This window comes from Thermobia domestica, chromosome 8 (assembly GCF_964235325.1).
Source record: "Thermobia domestica chromosome 8, izTheDome1.hap1.1, whole genome shotgun sequence".
Lineage (NCBI taxonomy): Eukaryota > Metazoa > Arthropoda > Insecta > Zygentoma > Lepismatidae > Thermobia > Thermobia domestica.
In genome coordinates, this window is record NC_137461.1 from 54,543,996 (window position 1) to 54,566,034 (window position 22,039).

The window sequence follows — 22,039 nt, forward strand, 5'->3', positions numbered from 1 at the left end:
ACCATACTCAGAAGTTTCAAATTCCAATAGTAAGGAAGAAATAAAGACGCGCGGCTATCGAAGGACACTGGAAAACTACCTTCCAATGGTATTTTAAGCAAGAGAATTCCTCAAAGTCTCTTTGTTTCTACAAACTTTTTTGAGTTAAAGAGTGTGTATAATTTTTTAATTAAATAACGTTTTCTGCATTTGCCAAACACTTTCTTGATCTGAAAGGTTGCATTAAGTAATGGAATAGGACTCAATATTTCAAACAACAAATTGTGTTCAGAAGATTTTACTACTCTTTTTCTTCTTCCTCTAATTTCTTCTCCAATTACTTTTAGTGCGTTTTTACCAAACTCACAATTTTAAGGGACTTTGAACAATCTGACTCGCAATTATAGTTCGTAGAAATACTGTATACACAAAAAAGCTAATTTTACTTTGAAATGGCTTCCCCTAAGTAAGGAGATTTTCGGATGTAAAGTAAGTAAAGAGATTTTCCTATTGTAATATTTGTTAATGATATTCGTATAAAATATAGAGTCTGAACATATTTTGCTTGAAACATTCCTTTCACATAAAAATCATGAAATATTTCAGAAGTGTTACATTTTCTAATAACCTTTTTTCACTGAGGAGTTCAGGTAACAGTAATTGTAAATAGCTCACTGAGATGAAGTGTTTTTAAAAATTTTCTACCTAAAAGTGAATGCATTTCAATTTTTCAAATCAATAAATAACACAAAATAATTATGCCTGTGTTAATAAAGTTTTATTTTCCATTAAATACATTTATTAGACTTTCTTATCACAATTACATTTTTTCTTGTAAGCAACAGGATAATTGACAGTCTTGAATGCATGTGAAGTTTTGCCACACTCCATATTACGGAACTGCAACAAGAAAACAAAAGAGAATAGAAAAAACAGTCTCTACATTCTGTTACCTTATTTTAATTTAACGTTTTTTTGTGTGTCGGGCATGATTATAAGATAGGGAAGGTTGTACCCTCCTGGCATATAGATATGTCTTCCAAGATATATATTCTTGAAAATGTTGCGATAAAATATAACAACCAGTGCTCATCAGATTCAGATACATAGTACCATAAATATTGGTATGATAAAACTAATATATCTCATTTCTGTGAATATTATGCGGAATTCATGTAATTAAAGCGTTAGGGATCTTGAGTAAGCTTTTCCTTACATTATGTACATTAAAAATAGCATTATACTACAAGTAATAGTAATACAATGAGCATTACAGGTATGCAATTATACATTCCAAATAAAATATTTCAGCTTACTATATACAAACTTTCTGGGAATATTAAAACCTGCTGCTGTTACATTTGATTTTATTTATTTATTTGTTTGTTTTGGTAAAGACTTATGTCAAAAGGCACATCAATTTAAAACCTACATGTTAGTAATGACGATAATTTAAAACATAACATACAATTATAACTGTTACCTCGACCACCCCACTGAGGAAAACCTCTGTAAAAACTTATTAGTTTATTTAATGATATCTTGTAGTTATTACCTAACCCATTTTTTCTTGAAGTTGAAAAAATCTGGAAATTACATGGAGCAAGTAGATGGTTAATTAATTTTGAGTTTAATATCCTTTTCGGAAGCTATGTTATGTGAGACGCGAACGCTTAGATAAATGTGTAATCTGAATCAGGTGAGCTTTTACCAGGAATGGAACGCAGAACGCACAGCCAGATTCATCTACTCTAATCAAATAATCTTGATCTAGCACCGAGGAAAGTAACAAATTACAGAAAGTGTGACTTCGAAACTGTTACTTAAAGATCATTCTACTATATGCGCGCTTATAGGTTACCGGGTTCAGATTTATCATTTTCGACTGTTCGATTAGATTGAAAAACTTCTAGTTCAATCCAAATATTTACAAACTTTCGATCGATATCCGTGATTACTTGCCTTCTAGTTTTAATTGCTCTGTAATGTACAAGTAAGTAGTGTAATCAGGGCCGGATCTTAAATCCTGTGAAATACGTGTTTGTAGGAGACGCCAGGTGAAGGGGCGCTAAGGTGGAAAACTAATTTTGTGTTTCAAATGTGAATAGTTATTAAGAGGGAATGTTATGATGAAAAATTTTCCAAATGGCTTAAACGAAATATTGTACATACTGAGATAGAGATAAAATACATCAAAAGTTCAATAAACTCGAGTTTTTGTGTGGTTGCTTGTAAAACACTCCTTTAAAATTGAAATTGACACACACATCAATTGGCACCAACTAAACACTCAAAAGTGATGCTAGTTTGAGAAAAAAAATTCCCGCGCCATAGGAAGATTTGGGAAAGATTTTTAAAGAGGGAAAGCGGTAGGTTCCACGAATAACAGATAAAATGTAGGGAAATTTAGCTTCTCAATATATGTTGTATTAAGGACTATGGCAGTACGACTCAAGACAGCGGAATTCTTTCGACAATCTCTTCATGCGCACAAAATATAAATGTTACAGACTTTTCATTCCTCTCTCAACAACCCTTCCACGACCTTGCTAGAGGAAGCCATTGCCAAAATACATGTTTGAAATGGAAATAGATCAGCAAATAAAATGAAGCCAACTGCACATGTTCTTGTGGATTCAGCTGCAGTATCACAGTAGAAAGAAATGTCTTCAAGGGTACTTCGCAGTGTTTTAAACACTGTCTTCACGTAGTGCCTGGATTCAATGACCACAGTTAAGGGTTGAGAAAGTTCAGCGTAAATGAAATGCACATTATCGCAGTTCAAGCAACTAGGATTTTGTTATCCATTGGTCCAGGGATGGGAGCGAATGCGAATACTATCAAAAGATGGTCTGTATAGTTGGAATTTTGATCATTTCTGAGGGAAGTTGTAACTTACGCTCCTAATATCACTGCTTAATGGTCACTTTGTTAATGTCTAAGAGTCCATTTATCATTCAACAACATTTTTGTTTCTGTCCTGAGTTGTTTCGTTTTTCTTTTTTTCTATATACTTTTAGAATTTTAGTGAAATGCAGGAAGTTTACAACTTGTTTCAGTGTCAAATTACCGCTGCAGCATTCTAACTAAACATCCACTAACATTGACTGTAAAACCTCTCAGCAAACCTCGCTGGGAGATAAGAATTGAAGCAATATTACCTTATAATGTTATGCTTGACACGGCAATCACATCATGGAGAGAAAGATTCCATCAAACGGAAAACCACAGAAAATGCTTTGAGTTTCTATACTAAAATACACCATCTACAAATGTGGAATAAGGAGGCGTTGAAGAAAGCAGGGCCGCTTTTCTGCTTAGATACGCTAGGCATGTGCCTAGAGGGAAAAGAATTTGTGGTCGGAAAAAAACTAACAGCGAAAAAATAGAAAAAAATAAAATACGTTGGTGCAGAAAACGTCTTTTCTGTTCCAGTTGAGCTACCTGGTTACAAACAAACTAGGTCTCGGCGGCTAATGTAAATGTGATACATATATTTTTGATATGTGTTAATTGAAAATAGAGATTTGTATTACTTGGTAAATAAGAATATGGGAGACAGCGGGTCTTTAGGTGGTGGATATTGAAAGGACCCCCCAAAGAGCAAAACCAAGGAAAGGGAAAAGAGTAAGAGAGTTAAGAGGAAATCTCTCCCAAACCAAAACTGGGAAGGTATTAACTGAAGGAATGGTGCTCTGGAAATAGTGGGGCGTAACAATTTGAAGTGCCTAGCGTGCCGGGGAGAATAAAAACACCCCTGAAAGAAAGTATGTACGAATCTTGAAACTATGTTGAATGATGAAGGGGAACGAGGCACTGATGAAAATGAACTCTTCAACGAGATCAAATGTTTGCACCTATACTGACTTCCGGTATATCTCCTGCCAAAGCCTTGTTTTCCATCATAAAAATGGCTATGTATCATTTACAATTATTTTTTGTAAGGTTAAGAACACTTCTTATTTTCCCAATGTTAGAGGCCAGTGCTGAACGGAGTTTTTCTAAGTTAAAATTAGTAAAGAAATTTTTGAGATCAACTATATCACAAAAACAATTAAATGGATCAACTTTGATGACCATTGAAAATGGCATACTCAATGAAGTGGATGCAGATGCAATAATAAGAGATGTTGCAAATTGAAAGCCAGAAAAGTGTCTACAGCATGAACTATTCGGTAACAAATGAAACGAGTGTTACTTGCCAGAATACATCTTATGTATATATCTTAGTTGTGTCTTGTGCTTATTTAATAAAAATATATTTTATTAAAATTGGAAATTTAGTATTCATCCACAGTCAATTAGATATAATTTCGCCATTTTCAGTTAATTTCCTTAGGAAAACTAGTGATATTGAAGTATTTGCAATGGTAACAATTATTTGAAGAATTTTTGTCCATTTTAACTTTCTACTCTTTTATTGTCATTTAGGTGGGGGTGCCGAAATATTGTTTGCTTACACTTAAGAAATTCATAGAACCGGCTCTGAAAATAAGTTTTCTGGGCACAAAATAAACTATTCGGTTCGCAGTGAGGTAAGCAAATCGATCTTCAATATCAAGTTCGTTTTATGAGCCTAAATGAGAAAAGTAAACGTTAGTTAAACCATAAAAAGTGAGTTTTTCCATTTAGTTTCAGATTTATTCTTCCTTCAAATGCATCACTTATAGACCAATGTAGTCTTAGCGTAGAAGGTGTCTATGAGACAACAATGAATAAATTTCCTACATCTACCGAACCCGGATTCAATTTTTAACTGAATTAACACTATATTCAATTTCTATAATTCAGCGATACTCGCACATGCTGTAACGTCTTATAGAAAAATTGTACATCAGTCTACAAATACCGTATTTTAAAGTTCCCTTACAACTCCGTACTTGTGTCTATGAGGTAAAATCCATGTCTCATATGAATTGTGGAAGACAAGATAAGAGAGAAGAAAGGAAGGTAGTATAACGTTCTTGTTCTACATGGTGATGTTGCATTGACTTTACTTCAACACTTCACTGTTGACACTCCTAATTTATGGTTTAATTAATTTATTTATGAGAAAGTTGTCAGTTCATATTAAGGACTCCACGATAGAAAGAATGACATACATGAACAAAGCACACACAAATAGCTAGCGTAGGTACATGTTCGAAAATAATATATTCAATAAACGAACATTTTCCCCATATTCAGAAGGAAAGACTGTGTTAGTTATTATATTCGAAACAGCATATTGTAAAATAAATCATAGTTAATACATGCAAAATATACCTAGTTTAATACTGGCTTTTCAGTTTTCAGAACCATATAACGTACCACTTGTATAAAGCTATTCTTATTCGGTTCAAAAAATGGGAAAGTGTATTTTATTGACTTTATTTGATTTCCAGTTTAGCGTCCCATTTCCGCAGCAAGGCTATGTGAGACGGCTACAGCTCACCTACAGCTTAGCGTAGAATCCGAACTACATGAGCTCCGGCCAGGTATTGAACTCGAGTCTCCCGCGTCAAAAGCGCGTACGCTAACCGCTTAGCCAAGAAGGTGCTCCAAACGCTTATTTGAACAATGATGGATAAGTATTAGAGTGTTAATACTATGATGGATTCCTGTTGGGATGTCAGTTTATGCTCGATTTATCAAAAATATTTCTCATGCGGCTTCCTAAGCTCACGTTCTCTAGTTTTCTCCTCCACATTTTCATCCCAACTTTTCCGTAATTTCTCACTAATATTTTTACTTATATCTACTTTAGTCTACAAAGCGTCACTAAAATTGCATTATTTGCGTTAACACGTATTTTATGGCAATATTGATGTGAATAATTACTATGACTCAGTGATCAGTAGAGCACTCTTATAAACTATTTTCTGTTTGTAGCACGCAATGTATATCACGAATGATGATCAATTGTACGGCACACGTTTACTGTGAGTGCTCGGAGGTGTAATATGAGGTTTTCAGTTTCTAGAGCATAGCTTCATTTCACTTGCTTCAATAGGGGATATTTTCACTCCATTCTCATTCTCATTCGAAAATTGCTGCCAGAGTCACTAAATATTAATGTTACTCAAATGATTTTAGCCTATAAGGTAGTTGCTGAGAATTAAAATTAAATTTTCGTACCTCTTCTCAATTACAAATTGGATACACGGCACAAGGAGAAAAATTACATATTTCATTGCACTGGTTTCCAAATATTTGAGGATGTAATGCTACAAAACGTCTAAATTTATCATAAGCTTGCAAGCAGAAAGGAAAACAAATTCATTTCTGTATAATGTCTTTACAGTGAAATAATGAGTTTGAAGTAATTATCGATCGAAGCAATATCTGCATGTCTGCATGATTTCTGATCCTAAGATAAATTAGTGAACTACTTGACTTACGGGTACACAATCTGACAACACAATATACGATGGGCTATTGCCGATCAAATAGATTGCAGTTTTGTATATAGAATTAATACATCAACACTCATTGTAGTATTTGTTTTACTTTAGTTACCTTCCTATAGCAATTCTTTATTCAATTTACCATTTAATTTCGAAAAGATCCAGCGTTAATATTGAAATTTTGTTATGAATAGACATTAAGATCTTGCTTACCATATACCTTCAGTCCATTAGCCTTCAGCGCAGGCAACAGCACCTGTATAAAATAATATAATATTAGAAAACAGACTACGTACAAATATACAATAAAACCGATTGCATATTACTATCTGGAATTAATCTGAACTTCAATTTTACTATGGCGGGTAATAAGTACAGTGACGAGCATCACAAGAGCTTCCAACATTTATACTTAGCCACCATGGGTAACAAAGTAAGTCAAGAGGGATCTGAATATACAACATCAAGCGAAAGCGTATGGGAAGAAAAAAAAACCGAAAATTCCTGCAAATGTAAAAAATATATTTGTGATCAGTTTAGTGAGGAAGAGCAAGATCAAATCTGTGTGAACTTTTACAGAAAGGTCAAAAGTCGGGAAGAACAAGATATCTACTTACAATGACTAATTAAATGCGGTGAGGTAAAACAATAGAGCGCGAGTACGAACAACCCGACACAAAACTGCATCGTTCAAGCACCATGGGAAAAGTGGAAATTGCATACGGAAACAGGTGTATAAACAACCGTTTATTAATATGCATGGTGTGTCCGAGAGACAAAAGGCTGGCTGAGGTATTGGCTAAAAGTGAAATTCCAAAAGACAAACCCGGTCAAGATACGAAAAGCAGTACAGTACCATCGCAGCTCTGTACGAGCATTAAGGAACATATTGAATCATTCCCAGCGAAAGAAATGCATTATTACAATAGGCAGCGAAAATATTTACATGCAGGGTTCTTGTGACTCAGTGGTAGAGTGTTCACCTGCGATGCTTGGGGTCCCAGGTTCGATCTCAGCTCGCGCCGTGTGGACTTTGTGGTAGGCAAACAAAGTGCTCGTTTGTTTTCTCGGGGTTGTCCCGTTTCCTCCCACTTTCATAATGCCACCATTTCCCTCATCTCTCATCATCACCGTCTCCTTTAGCCTAACCGGCATAATCGTAGAACATAAAACTTAAAGATTTCATTTTCATTTTATTTATATGCAACAATCAATGTCCGAAGAATGTATACTCTATTCATGCAAAAATATCCCAATACCAAAGTGAACTATGAATTGTATACTAAATTCTTCAAAAGAAATTTCAATCTTTTGTTTGTCAGGCCACAAGTTGATGCATGTACAACGTGTGAGGAGTTGAAAGACAAACTGAAAAGCCCTCATTAAACCGAAAATGCCAAACGCAAGGAAGATGCAGAGCTTATTGTACATAAATGACTCATCAAAAGGTTGTATGCGAAAACAGCTGAAATCATGGATAGATGTCGGAATCAGGAGAATGTACTGGGTGTGGAGTTTGAATATATGCAGGTGATCGACCTACCAAATGTTCCTGTGCCGGACATGTTTATTGGCGGCAGTTAGAGGGAAATATTTTCTGTACTCAGAATTTACGATGTAATTCCTTCAAAATTTTTCTCTATCCCTAACGCATAGGCAAGAAATCACCAAACAAAGTATGCACTTGCCTTACTCAGTACATTCAGAACTAGATACCACAGACAGTCACAGACCTCCACTTGTCTAGTGTGTGATGGACAAAACAATAACCATATTCTTATTAGAATGTGTTTATCTTTAGTTTCGAATACGTGTTTTCACAAAATTTATCATTATTTTCCAAATTGAGACAATTTCTTTTTGTCTTGGGATAGAGATTTTAGTGCAATTAAACTGGCCGTACAACGTTATTTATGTACCACTGGAGGTCGTTCGTTTTATCTGTGAGCTAGGATAGAAACTTACTGTCCAGATGGTTGAAACAGCCAGTATTCCCAACTTCAAGGCATGGGGCCACACTACTTTAAGCGGTCATGTCTTATTGTTCTTCTTGTTCTTGTTGAAAATAACTGAATGACCATGTCTTCGAGATAATTACTAATCTGCAACATTGCGCACATACCATACAGATGCTTTAATGCATTTTTTATACACGAATGCTTTTGTGACAGCACTTACGGTGTATCTAGGTAAATAAACTACGTGTTTAATATCCCAAGACCATGAAATATTTTTGTTCATGAAATAGACAAATGCCAAAGATAACCCGATCCTACCGTTCCAAGAGTAACTAGATCATGTGTAGCTGATTTACTAATGATATGTTTTCTTTCAAAGTGAAGTATCGTACATGTCTGCTTACATCGTACATGAGAAGAAAAATATTAATATGCTTTCTAAGTTAGCCATACATACTAATCTAGTTGACGCTAACCGAACTTCAGGTTTACACTAAAAGTTGCAATCACAGAGTAGGCTGAAATTACCGTTTATACAATTATTTAAAACTTTTGAAATACTTAACCAATTTTGATTAACCAAATAGAATTTTGTTTTTTACAATGATAAATTGTATTATAACATACTTCATTTATGTCATTATATTAAAAGTCCCTTGCCATAGGCCAGTTCGGTAACTAATGAAGGTATGAAAAATGATAAGAGAGCATTTTGATTGCCAACTGTTGGTTGTCAATCTAAAATGGTGGAATTTTTGTAATCGGACCAACCGTTTAAGCTCGGCACTAGTATAGCACCCAATAATAAAAAAAATGCATCGTTGGTACGTCAAGTAGGACGAGATGGAATGAAAGAATCTGGAGCGTGAAATATCCTGGGACAATTAGAATAGAAGGAGAGCAAATTTAAAAAAAAACAAAGGAGCAAACCTAATTCCAGGGTCAACGACAGTGGCGTTAGCACCTGAAGGGGTTGGGAAAGGAGAGAGAAGGTATAGGAGAAAGACAAACAAATGAAAATAACTCGTGTCGTTTTCTGACAGGGTTACTGTGAGAGGTAAGTGTGTAAAGCCAATAGCCCAACTGAAGTAGCTTGTTTCCATGGCCGGGTAATACCCTTGACTTACTGATTTAAGAATGTATGGAAAGAAGGAGCTAACGGTATGTTGGGGACAAAAGCGCCGAGGTCACTGCAGCCCTATTAGGTAACATGAGGAGTTGGGAAGGCAGCAGCCCTGGGCAGTGAAGGGACGGTAGCATCCCATCATTCGCCTGCTGGGACTGCAGAAAACCATGGATAACCGCATTTGGGATGACTGGATTGTGTCATTTCTTGTGTCCATGTAATTTCTATCACTTGCATTTGCTTGTGTATATATATATTCCATATGGTTCTTCTTCTTCTTAGGGAGCCATGGTGGCTCAGTGATAGAGCGGTCATCTCTGGTGCATGGGTCCAGGGTTCAAACTCTGCTCTTGCGAAGTGAACCTTGTGATGGAGAAACACTGTGTGCGTGGGTTTCCTCGGGTTCTCCCGTTTCCTCCCACTTTCTTCATTCCACCATTACATTCATTACTTCATCATCACCGTCTCCTTTAGCCTAACCGGCATAACTGTGGGACGTAAAACTCAAAGATTTCATTTCTTCTTCTTCTTCTTCTTCTTATTATTATTATTATTAGTAGTAGTAGTAGTAACAGTAGTAGTAGTAGTGGTAGTAGTAGTAGTAGCAGCGGCGGTAGCAGCAGCAGGAGCAGTAGTAGTAGTACAAGTAGTAGCAGCAGTAGTAGTAGCAGCAGCAGTAGTAGTAGCACTACTACTACTACTACTAGTAGGAGTAGTAGTGGTAGTAGCAGTAGTAATATGATTATCTAAATTATGATTCGGGTCTTGCCATTGGTTTATGCGTTGCTGACATTAACTCTATGCACTAAGCTTTGCCAGAGCAGTATATCGTAGTTGTTTACTCAAGAAGAAACAACGGGTCATCAAATCGACTTAACTGGTGGTCTGTGATGCACTTGAACAAAGTTGGCAAGGTTGCTACCTGTACCTACACAGATCGTTTGTCTAAGTGAATTTTATCGTTATCATCACAGTGCAGTGGTGGAATTAGCACATATCAATCTGAGCTACCTGTGCCACGCGGCTATTCGTTTGTGGGCTGTCTAATGCGATTTCTCAGGATGAATTGAGAGTAGTTTTTTTTATCGATTTCATCTATGACACGTGTGTTTTGAGGATGTGAGATGTATTCAATGCAGAAAAAGCTGAAATGGTGCTCCTTAATGCAGCTGGAATGAATCAACGGAAGCATTAGCAGAGCATTACAGGCGTCATCCAAAAATGGTAGCACCGTCCCACCAACTCATTTCGATACTGATGGCAGGCTCTAACGCCACAGGTAGCGTGCCGGATAGGCTCCGTCTTGAACGGCAACAAACTGCAACATCCTGTGACGTGATTATTGATGTGCTTGCAAAAGTGGCAGGTAGTTCTGAAAGACCAACACGGAAGATTGCACGAGAGGCGCCCATATCTCAGAAGTCGGTCTCCAGAATTTTATGACGTGAGTGTTATCATCCTTATGCGATACATTTGGTACGAGCGTTACATGGGGATGAAACAGACAGACGAACAGAGTTGTGTGAGTAATTTCACTTGACGAGAAAACAACATCCTACGTTAGTGGCTGAAATTCTATTCAGTGATGGGCCTAATTTCCACCTCAATGGCACAGACGTCAGACATAACGGTGTTTATTGTTCTCGCGAGAAAACAAACATAGTTGTTGAAGGGGACAATCAAGCCGATCCGCGAGTGAATGTGTAGTGTGAATGTGTAGTGTGTAGTGTGGAATATGAAGGCCCGTGCTTTTGACCGATAAGTTAAAATCAGACCAATATTTACATCTTCTGCACACATCATTAGAGCCGTATCTGGATGAAATGGCTTTGTTATCGCAGCGTGCATTTTATTTTCAGCACGTTGGAGCACCTTCACATTACGGCCGCACAGTGTGACCCAGGCTCAAGGTGCTTCCTGGCCGATGGAATGGTCGAAGGGGTCCCGTGGAATGTCCACTCAGATCACCTGACCTTACGTCATTAAAGTATTACTTGTGGGGGATATCTAAAGTCCGTTGTGTATTGGAATAGGCCCAGAGCCGTGGATTAGCTGCAGGAGAATACTCGAAACGAGTGTAGAGCAATAACACCAAAAATACTCCGGCGTGTGCGTGGTAGTGTGCTAAGTCATATCCGTTTGTTCCACCAGCAGGAGGGACACCAACTTTAGTACGTATTGGCATAGCGCCCAGGTCTGTTGCGTCTAGAAGCAAGCTCCGTGTGTGTGTGAGGTATGTACATTACTTCTCACTAACATGTCCAGTAAACCTGTCATGAAACGAGACAACTTATTTTCATTTGTTTGACATCCTCGTGTACTTAGTCTCTTCTGCCCCTACCCCGTTGTTTTGCTGATGCCACTTTCGTTGGCACTTCTTTGCAAAACGTATTTCACGCTCCAGATTATTCCAGTTCATCTTGTCCTTCACTGATGTGGCAACGTTGCATTCTTTTTATTATTGGAACCTATACCAGTCTCGAACTTACATGGTTGGTTCGATTACGAAAATTTCAGCATTTTAGATTGACGACCCACAATTGGCAATCAAAATGTTCTCTTATCATTTTTTCATATCTTCAATAGTTACTGCGTTGGCCTATGACAAGGAACTTTTGACTTGCTCTGTGTATATATATATATATATATATATATATATATATATATATATATATATATATATATATATATATATATATATATATATATATATATATATATATATTAGTGGATGTGGTGTGAGTGGGCTTCACTTGTATCCGACACGAGGTAATTCAATCCATACGGCAATTGTAGGAATTGTAGTTAAGAGTGAAAGACCTTGCATCTTGGTAGATGGAAAGACCGGAAGCAATTTAGATTCCAAGCTAATGGACACAGGTTCTGTAGAAGACATTAGGATACATAGTCGCACCATCACAAATACACACCTAGGATGTAAGAAAATGTTCAAGTCGTTTAGGAAATCATCTCTCGCAGTTCTTAGTGATTATGAAGACAGACATATTACGAAAGTAGTTTCATCCGACACAGAATCCAAACGATAATGAAGTGAGAGAGGGTGTTAGAGAAATAACAGTTCTCAAAAGTAAAAGCCTGGTGCAGAATGGTATGCACGGGTACATATTATTCTGGACAATTAAATGCTCCTTTCTCATCCTTGGAGATTAAGCTCAAGATATTTTATCCTATTGGGAAAATTACAGGAACTAACAGTTATACAATTGTTGGTTTGTTGTGTTTGTGCGTGGATCGACACATAGCTTACACGACGCAATTTGTGATGTAGTTGCTCTTTAAATGACCAGCAAGGAGTCGTAGCCTAGTGCCTTGCTACGTATTCCACTGGGGGTAGAAGAGAGTGGAAATTTATTGTACAAAACTAAAAGATGCTTGATAAATTGAACGGCAGAACCCGCTAGTTTTTCGCAATGGTACAGCTGGAGCATTTGCAGACATCTGTTAAAAACATTCCCAAACATTTACGAAAACTGGTGGATAATAATTGTGTTTTTCGTGGGGGGTTGCAATATTCTTCCATTGTAAAAAACGTAACATGCTGAAAAATGGTTACACATTAAACCAGTTTAAAGAATTTCCAAAAAAGAATTAATTTCACCCACCCTACAAATAAAATGTAATTTCGGTTGTAATGATTTCTATTAAAATACAGTGCGATGCATCAGGGTAGTTAGTTTTGAAATAAAGTATATTTGATTGTGGTACATTATTCTACGTGATATAAGCTATAACATGCTATTCTGGTTTACATTAAAGAATATGCTTCAATTGACTTCGATTTTAAGTAAATTTTTCAATCGTACTTCTTACGTCTTAGTACTCTCATCTAAAAGTAATATTTTCATTTTATATTATTCAAATCTACAATTATCAATACTGAATCATCAGACTCTGGTCCAGAATAAAGAGGTTTTCTATGGTAATTCAAAATCAGTATAAGTGTATTTCTAGTTTAGATACAACCAGCGGCGTAGCGTAAGGGAACGCCGGTACGCCCGGCATCCCCTGTTAATAAGAAAAAGTACGTATTTCATTATATATAAATTGTTTGCTTGTAATTATCACAATTATTTCCACTGCAATCTTCTGGCGCGCTCCCTCGACTTACTTTGACAAGAGGAACCTACGCATGCGCGTCGCTCAGATGCACATTTTCTGTCTTTCCTCCTGTCTTATGCTATTTTCCTCGGGCTTCCAGGCCTACTGAAAGCATCGGGGTTTTCGTCTGCTTTCTGTTGAATGCGTATGCGCAATACTTCCCTTCTCACTCCTCCTCATCCCTTGCAACCCTACATTTGCTTTAGATATACGCTGGCATATTCAAGTATTTCCAACTGTATATATTTTGAACTAAGCTATAGTTTCTGAACAGAACGTACGAACCCTAATATACAGGAAATAGAACAAAACGGAAATGGTTAGTTCAACGCATTTTTGAAGCATGCCGGTTATGTAAATAATAGTATTAAAATAGTTATGCCTTAATCTAACTAAATGCATCGTAATTGTAATCTTCATCGTAAAGGAGCTCACAGACACAGGCATAAATTTAAAGCATTCTGTAGATTTACGGTCACCGATCTGGTAGGACAAGAGAGCCACCATTCCCCGTCACTCGCAAAGATTGTGCCAGGGCCCTTCAGTCACTGGCACAAATCTCGGGGACATAAGGGGAACATGTTCCCTACAATCTTGTCCCCCCCACCAATAATCCGATTTGAGATTGTGATGATGATGATTTCTATCCGACTGCCACAAAGGAAACTGATGTCCTTTGACTGGTTTCATTTTTAAAAAAGAATTGTATTCTTTAATATTTCATTGTCATTAATTATTAGTAGTCTATTTTCAACTATTTGTTTAATTCCTGTAACAATTCCTATAATGCTATCGTGGTAATCATAATTTTGCTCAGATAAGAGTATTGTTGCGCCAAATATAGGCCTGATTGATTTTCTTTCATAGTTTTGGGGAAGTCATTATTTGTATTGCTATAAAACAAATGTCCTAAAATTTTAATGTGGATCATTGTGGATGCGTAAGTAGAAACATGTCAATTATTATTATGCATATATTCAAATTTCAGAATGTGCTCACGGCACTGAGTTGTAATAATGATATATACCACTATTTCATCTACATCATTTGGTATATAATATACGAGTACAACAGGTTTACCTCAGAAATCTGATTCATCTACTGTAATATGAGTCTCTTCTTCCCTCCCCCCACAATAAGTCTTAAAATGTGCCCTCCTGCCGATGTTATAGACAACTTTGCTCCCCTAATCCTCCACACTTTGAACATCGTTAAAAAAAAGGAAAGGATTATGGGAACAGTCTTACCCATCCCACGAACGTTGAAGACAGATTTGCGCCCTTGACTTTAGTATCTGGATACAGAAACAGGCCCCCAGAGTTGGTTTAAGTGCTTTGTATTTACATCTTCAAATGATATATACACTCAGGCCCATATTCACGAACGGGCGTCTGAGTTCCGGCCCCAAGATGACAAATTTCTGGGCGATATATATATATATATATATATATATATATATATATATATATATATATATATATATATATTGAAAGAACGAGATTGACGTGTGGTATGTGGAGAAAAAAGCCGCCCACGAGAAAGAAATGAAGGGAACGATACTGGGAACAATGTTCATACAAAAGTGGGGCCTAGTTTTCTCGTCACAACGGTAGTGGCAAGAAGGAGCTGAAACAATTGGTAATTAAATTCTAACGTAATCCACGCATTTACTTCTCTATGCCCCACTAGACCTCCAGTTAGGGGGGCTTCCTCCTAAATTTTGTATAACCCTATATTTCCATTCGGAATAGCTATGTATTGCTACTTGCAGTAGTACTATATCGTACAAATGACTAACTTTGGCATCCCCATTTCGGAATATCACGCTACGCTACTGGATACAACATCGCTCAAAGGTCACAATGTGGTGCGGCATGATATCCAGTGAATCTCAGATATTTCAACTATAATACGTAACATCTAAAATATGTTAAGCTTCAAAGGATAACTAAACAGTCATTTACTGTGTTCCTCTAGTAGAATTAAATTATACATACCACTGTGAGCAACACTTCCTTCGAGAAGATATACAGTCAAACAAACAATAACGACTATGCTTCTTATATTCATTCTGGTCAAAGTATTAGATAATTGGATGGTCAGTTCCTAAAGTAAAATACATATATTAAAACATATTACTACTAATCAATATAAGTGCAATTTAATAATAGTATTATTTCCTGAACGGTAACAACATTTATATATTGTGAAGCACAGAATCATCAAATTATTTTTTCTGCTTCCAGTGTTTCAAAGCATTGACAACAAACAGGAAATAGAAGAATATAAAAGGATAATGGCTTAACATTTACAAGTTGGCGTAATGAAATAAATTACTATTAGAAAAATATATTTATCTACGCATTTTATTGATTATAGTAATGCAGGTTTATACTTGGAGACAAATCAATTTGTTTTTGAATTACCTTGGATAATACATGCAAGAGGAAAGAGAATAAGCTATTCAAAGATGCATATATGAAGACGTTTTCTAATTATATATCTTCGAGGAAGAAAGGTTTAATCATGAATATGTTATTTTGTAATCTGATTCTGATCGCATTTGTTGCATAGAACTACGTATTGAATATAGAACTATTATTTAAACAAACTTAACTTCACCTAATAATATAAGATGGTGTAGGGATAATGTATGATAGTCAAAGTATCCAAATTCATTGCAATGTACGAGAAATATATTTTATCTTAATTGAGGTAGATTTCAATGTTAACTTCTAAAGAAAACTTGGACTATACACTATGCAAAATATATTATAGTAGATGAATTACGTAATTGACTTTGCGTATGGTACCGAATATTGTAATTAAGTTCTCAATATTAGGCCATTTCTACTGTTTGTTTCTGTTTTCATATTTTTGAAAGAAATTGCTTATGTCTTCTAACAACATTAGTTTCTTTTTCAATTCTGGTATAAAGTTATGCCAACATAAAACCATATTACTCAGTCATCCTAACTCATGACAAATTCTCATACTTCGGTAAACTCTTTAAACCAACACAAGATGCATCTCAGCGAAAGCATTGTGACTAAACTCAATTCAAACAACAGATTATGCATCTAGTCTCATGTTAAGTTTTTGATATATATATATATATATATATATATATATATATATATATATATATATATATATATATATATATATATATATATCGCACCTAATACTGCACGTAGAGCCTTCAAACAAAAAATGCATTTACAAATCGTATGTGTAGAATGTAACAAAATTCGTAGTGAGACCAGTGGCGTCTCGTGAATACCTCCAACGAGGGGCATTTTGAAAATTTGCAACGGAAAGTGGCATAACTGTTTGAATCGTTCGAAAATACATTAAATGTCATGCAACTTTTAGAGGACAAACTTTGTCATATCATTACCCATTTAGCCACTAGAGGCGTTGTTGTAGACTTGTATTTGACTACCTGTTGCAGGCCTTTATCTCAGCTAATAATGCACATAGAGCCATCAAACAAACAATTGAACTACCAAATCGGATGCGTAGAATTCAATAAAAATACTAGCGACACCAGTGGCGTATCGTGAATATCTCCAACGGGGATCGTTTGCAAAATTTGACATGGGAACAGGGATTGGTTGTTCCTCCATTGAGTCAAGCACACAATGAGAGAAACCTCAAGAGGAAACATCCTCGCACCATCTGACTTTCACCTGGTATTGTGACCGTGTTGGTGCGAACGAGGAAGAAATATGCCAAGGTGTTATCTCTTGGCGTTTCTCCCATTGTGCGCTTGTTTCAATGGAGACAAAACCAACCCTTGTTTCTATGTCAAATTTGGCAGATAATTCCCGTTGGAGATATTCACGATACGCCACTGGTGTCGGTACTATTTTTATTACATTCTATACATACGATTTGGTAGTTCAATTGTTTGTTTGACGGTTCTATGTGAATTATTAGCCGAGATAAAGTCCTGCTACGGGTAGTCACATACAAGTATGCAACAACGCCTCTAGCGGCTAAATGGGAAAGGGTATGACAAAGTTTGTCCTTTGAAAGTTATCTTACATTTAATGTCATTTCGAACGATTCCAACACTTTCCATTTCAAATTTTGAAGTTGCCCCCCCCCCGCGCGTTGGAGGTATTCACGAGACGCCACTGGTCTCGCTACGAATTTTGTTACATTCTACACATACGATTTGGTAATGCATTTTTTTGTTTGAAGGCTCCACGTGCAGCATTAGCTGCGATATCGGCCTGGTACGTTCTTATTGAATCACCCGGTATATATAACTCGAAAGACGAAATTTTGAGAAACGGAGGTATGCCTTTCATACTACCAATCGAGCTGTGACATCGGAATTTGACATGTGTATAGAATACTAAATCATGAATGTTTTGTGAGAACTCAGCAGAGGTTATGTACAATATGAACAAATATGCAATTCTTGTAAAAAAAAAAAAAAAAAAAAAAAAGTGTTTTGTGCTCTACCGAGTTTTGAAAAAAAAAAACGCTCCTCATATTATTACATGCATTCCTCGGCAATGTTTTCTAGATATTCATATCAAACTACTCGTAGAAGATGTTTATTGCATGCTCCCTTACACACAGATGTGTTTGTTACGTGAACAGTAAAAAAGCTCAAACCTAAAATTAGACAGCGATAAAACATTCTCTCTCGAACAGAAAGAAGTGAATGAACAAACTGATAATTTCTCTGCAGCAACTGACAGAGCAGCCATCAGTATAACGTGATCAATCGTAGCAGACGTCTCTACGTAGAATCAATAAATTATCGTCTTTTGTACGAACATTCATTTTATAATTTCAGTCATACATTTACACTTACGCCTTATTATCACTAAAGAACTTTTGTATTGTGTTTCGCCGAAGAAATTCTAACAAGGTTTATTTTACATTGACGTATTTCTCGAAGAGCCTTTTTAGTCTAAGTCTCAGCGACAGTTTTCACCTTGCCATAGCACATACATTCCAAGAAAAATACACTGTTTTGCTCATAGCCGACATATACCATTTGGAACTCTAATATGGAAGACAATATGCTGCATATCCGCTCTTTTTAGGTCATAATTCTAAAGAATATGGCTAGTGTGTGACAAAAAACATTTATGACATCATTAGTAATGCCTTGCGCACCCATTAGTATATACTAAGATACCGTATATACGCATTTGTTATCTTACACTATGCTAGCGGAAGCTCAGTTTATACACTATCTACGAATATGCCATAACCTTTAAGGTCATTAAAAGTTTAAGAATATTGTTAAAAAGATTGATGGTATTGATCGCAACTAGTCTCCTACAATCACTATCATCCTAGTTTGCTATGGTCGATATTAAACATATATTATAGTAGGGTAAAAGCTCTTAGTATATATACTACTGGTTATCTTACAGAACATTTGACGCTATTTGTACATAAGAAGAAAGACATTATTAAGGTGAATGTAGAATTTTATTTTCAACACAAAATCATTAGATAATACTCATGTCGCATGGGTAGCATTTTGTTACTAATATTATCTACAGTTAATTTCTTGTTTACGAAATTAGCTCTAGATATTTAACTGTTCTTAGTTTTCTGAAATTGTTTTACAACAGGGTATACTTTTCCCCTTGGCTTACTTGGGAGTAGTTCGTTGAATAACTTATAAACGGTCAGTGTCTTAAGACCAATTCAATATTTGTATGATATATCTTTGTTGTATGACCTTACAAAACGGAGACTTTTTTTTAGAAATGTTTACATTAGTGTGTTGAAATTCACTCTTCTTTGCATTAGAGAAGTTATGTTCAATTTATGTAAATATATTCAATCTTATACATAAGAAAATCGAGCTTCTCCGTGCTTATGTGGAAAGCCTCCGAGACACCCGGATTCAATAACCGGTGGAATCACATGGCGTTCGGATAAAACACTGAGCTACATGGACGCCTCATTTAGCCTCGCTACTCAAAATAAGATAACCTGAAAGATTTTAAGCACTATAGAACCGTTAGACTACCACCACAACATTTTTTTTTTGAAATTCTGCTTTTGCAAAATCTTATGCATTTCCAATCTTTGTGTTAAACGTAAACAGCACACTCAGTCCTCAATACTGCAAAATAAGAACGATACTGGGTTACAATCATCCACATTTTTAAAATCTCGAGAACAGCACAGGTAATAACAGAAGTGAAAAGGAAGGGAAATTGACATCTACAGTCATCTTATGTGAAATACCATGTATGGCTATATCGAGTAATTTGGAACAAAGATAATACGGGATAAAAATTTGACCATTCTTAGGACGAGTTTTCCCGTAACTAAGTCAAATATTATGCAATTAGTAAATTTTCCAACTCCATTTAAAATTATACCTTTGCGATAACTTGTAATTACAAATATAAAAGTTCTATTGCCACAAATGTGTACAAACAAGTAACAACCGTATTTGTTTCACAATTTTCCATGATACTTCATATTTTACAGTATTTTCATCCTCATTGTGGAGTCATATGATATATAATATTTTTGTAGACTACACTTAAGTTTTTACATTCACTGGAAACCATCTACATTATTACAATCCATTCTTACTATATATGCATTTTCAAAACAAAGTATCCTTTAAAAAAAATTGCATGCACTATGTTTTATTGGAGCATTTCTGGATTCAAATACTGACCTCGTATTTTAAATTTCAGGTTAAAGTTTTCATTTCAATATGGTATAATGTAACGTAGAAACGTAAAGAATTGATTTCATTTCATTGAGTATACTGTTAGTCTGGTGATGGTAGAGAGTATCAAATAATTCTCCATGCCAATATTTACACTATACCGATTATTTAGACCGTACTGTTTCATGGAAAAGCGTTCCTCTGGTGTGCATGTGCATATACAGCGAAGTGAGAGTTGTGTCCGGCAGGGGTAATGGTAGATTCAAAATAAATTAAAAGAAAACATAATCTGATACGTAACATTCGAAGTGTTGTTTTCTTGACAACTTGTAGCACTTTACGTGGTAAGTGTCCAACAGAGAAAAGTTTTTGATGTAGGGTACAAGTAAGGGGTGTGATTGATTAAGACATGATCAGTTTTAAAAATCCCAATACTTGTTGCATTTATTTGCTTTGAAATGCATTATTTCAAAATAAATGTGAATGGAAACAGTAAAAGAAAGTGGAAATAGTGTAAAGTGCAGAACTGTGTGCACTAATGCACTACATAAATAGAGGAACGTGCCCATGTCGGAACTCAAACCAGGCGAACTCTCGTAGTAATTGTTGTTTGGTTTGGAGTTTATCATTCCGTTCAACACCGAGTGTATATGAGACCTAGACCTGCAGTTTATTGTTGGATACAAACCAGATAAACTCCTATTAGAAATCCTTACACGTCTTCCTGGACAAAAATGAGTACAATTTTCATATAGGTTCGTGAAAGTTCACATGCATTCGAGAAGAACCTCATAGCTGCTTGGCTCTTAAGAAAGTAACATAACATAGATATGTATGTAAATTTTTCGTGTATTTGAAAGAACATCTACAACCGTGTAGCAAAAAATATACACGTTCACATATGTGTATAATACTTGTTTGTCGTTATTTATATTTCTTAACAGTATTCGCACTTTGCTACATTGTTTACACATACGCTAAAACGACATAATATTTTGCACAAAAGGAAAAATGAAGTGATTGTCTTTACTCACCTGCTATTCCTGGCTCGGAAGCAAAGTTTTACTTTGCTAAATTAAACTTAAAAATTCTCTGAAACTATCCTTTCATCGAAAACTGGAAACTGCATATCTAAGTAAAATTCTTGAAATAAATAGTATGCACAGTACCTTCGATTTTTATAAGAGGATTATTATATGGTCGATATATTTTGATGTATGTAATGAAATAGTTAATTTTCTTAGTAAAACGTTGTAAACTGCGTAATTTCTAAGAAGCATAAAACTGGAACAACATTTCAAATATAGCAACGAATAGCTCTCTTCAAAGAACAATGCTATTTTCAAGGAAATTGAACTTCACTTTAAAGTTATATGTTTAACACTTACATCTTTAGAACGAGTTATGTACTATGAAATTGAGTAGCTGTATATTGCAAGTTAATCTCTTACAATTATACTATGCTCGTGATGTGATAACGTAACGTTAGGTACACACATTCACAGATGAGAAAAGTTGTTTTCATGACTGTAATAAACTCATTAATCTTTCTCATTATATTGCTATATTCTGGAAAAATGATTACGAAAAAGTAAACTTCTCCTACATTTTACATTTATTTTTAACAAATCATGAGGTATTTAATTTTTATCGGTTGCCAAATTAATATGCTGATCTGGTTGGATTTGTAAAAAGAAAGTCGTTAAAACTTTCTCCTTTATGTAGTATAAATAACATTACAATCGTGTGATTAGAAATAGAAAACAATACCACACCTACCAGAAAAAAGATAATAATA

At 35.6% G+C, this 22,039-nt stretch overlaps 1 long non-coding RNA gene across 1 annotated transcript; it reads right to left on the reverse strand.

Annotated features, from left to right (window-relative positions):
• Window positions 1-744: 744 nt before the first annotated feature.
• On the reverse strand, window positions 745-21,377 carry LOC145691740 (uncharacterized). Its single transcript, XR_014132518.1, has 4 exons — window positions 21,276-21,377; window positions 15,566-15,674; window positions 6,579-6,621; window positions 745-879 (listed from the first exon to the last, which is right to left on the reverse strand). It is a non-coding gene; the product is annotated as an uncharacterized LOC145691740 (long non-coding RNA).
• Between the last annotated feature and the right edge of the window lie 662 nt (window positions 21,378-22,039).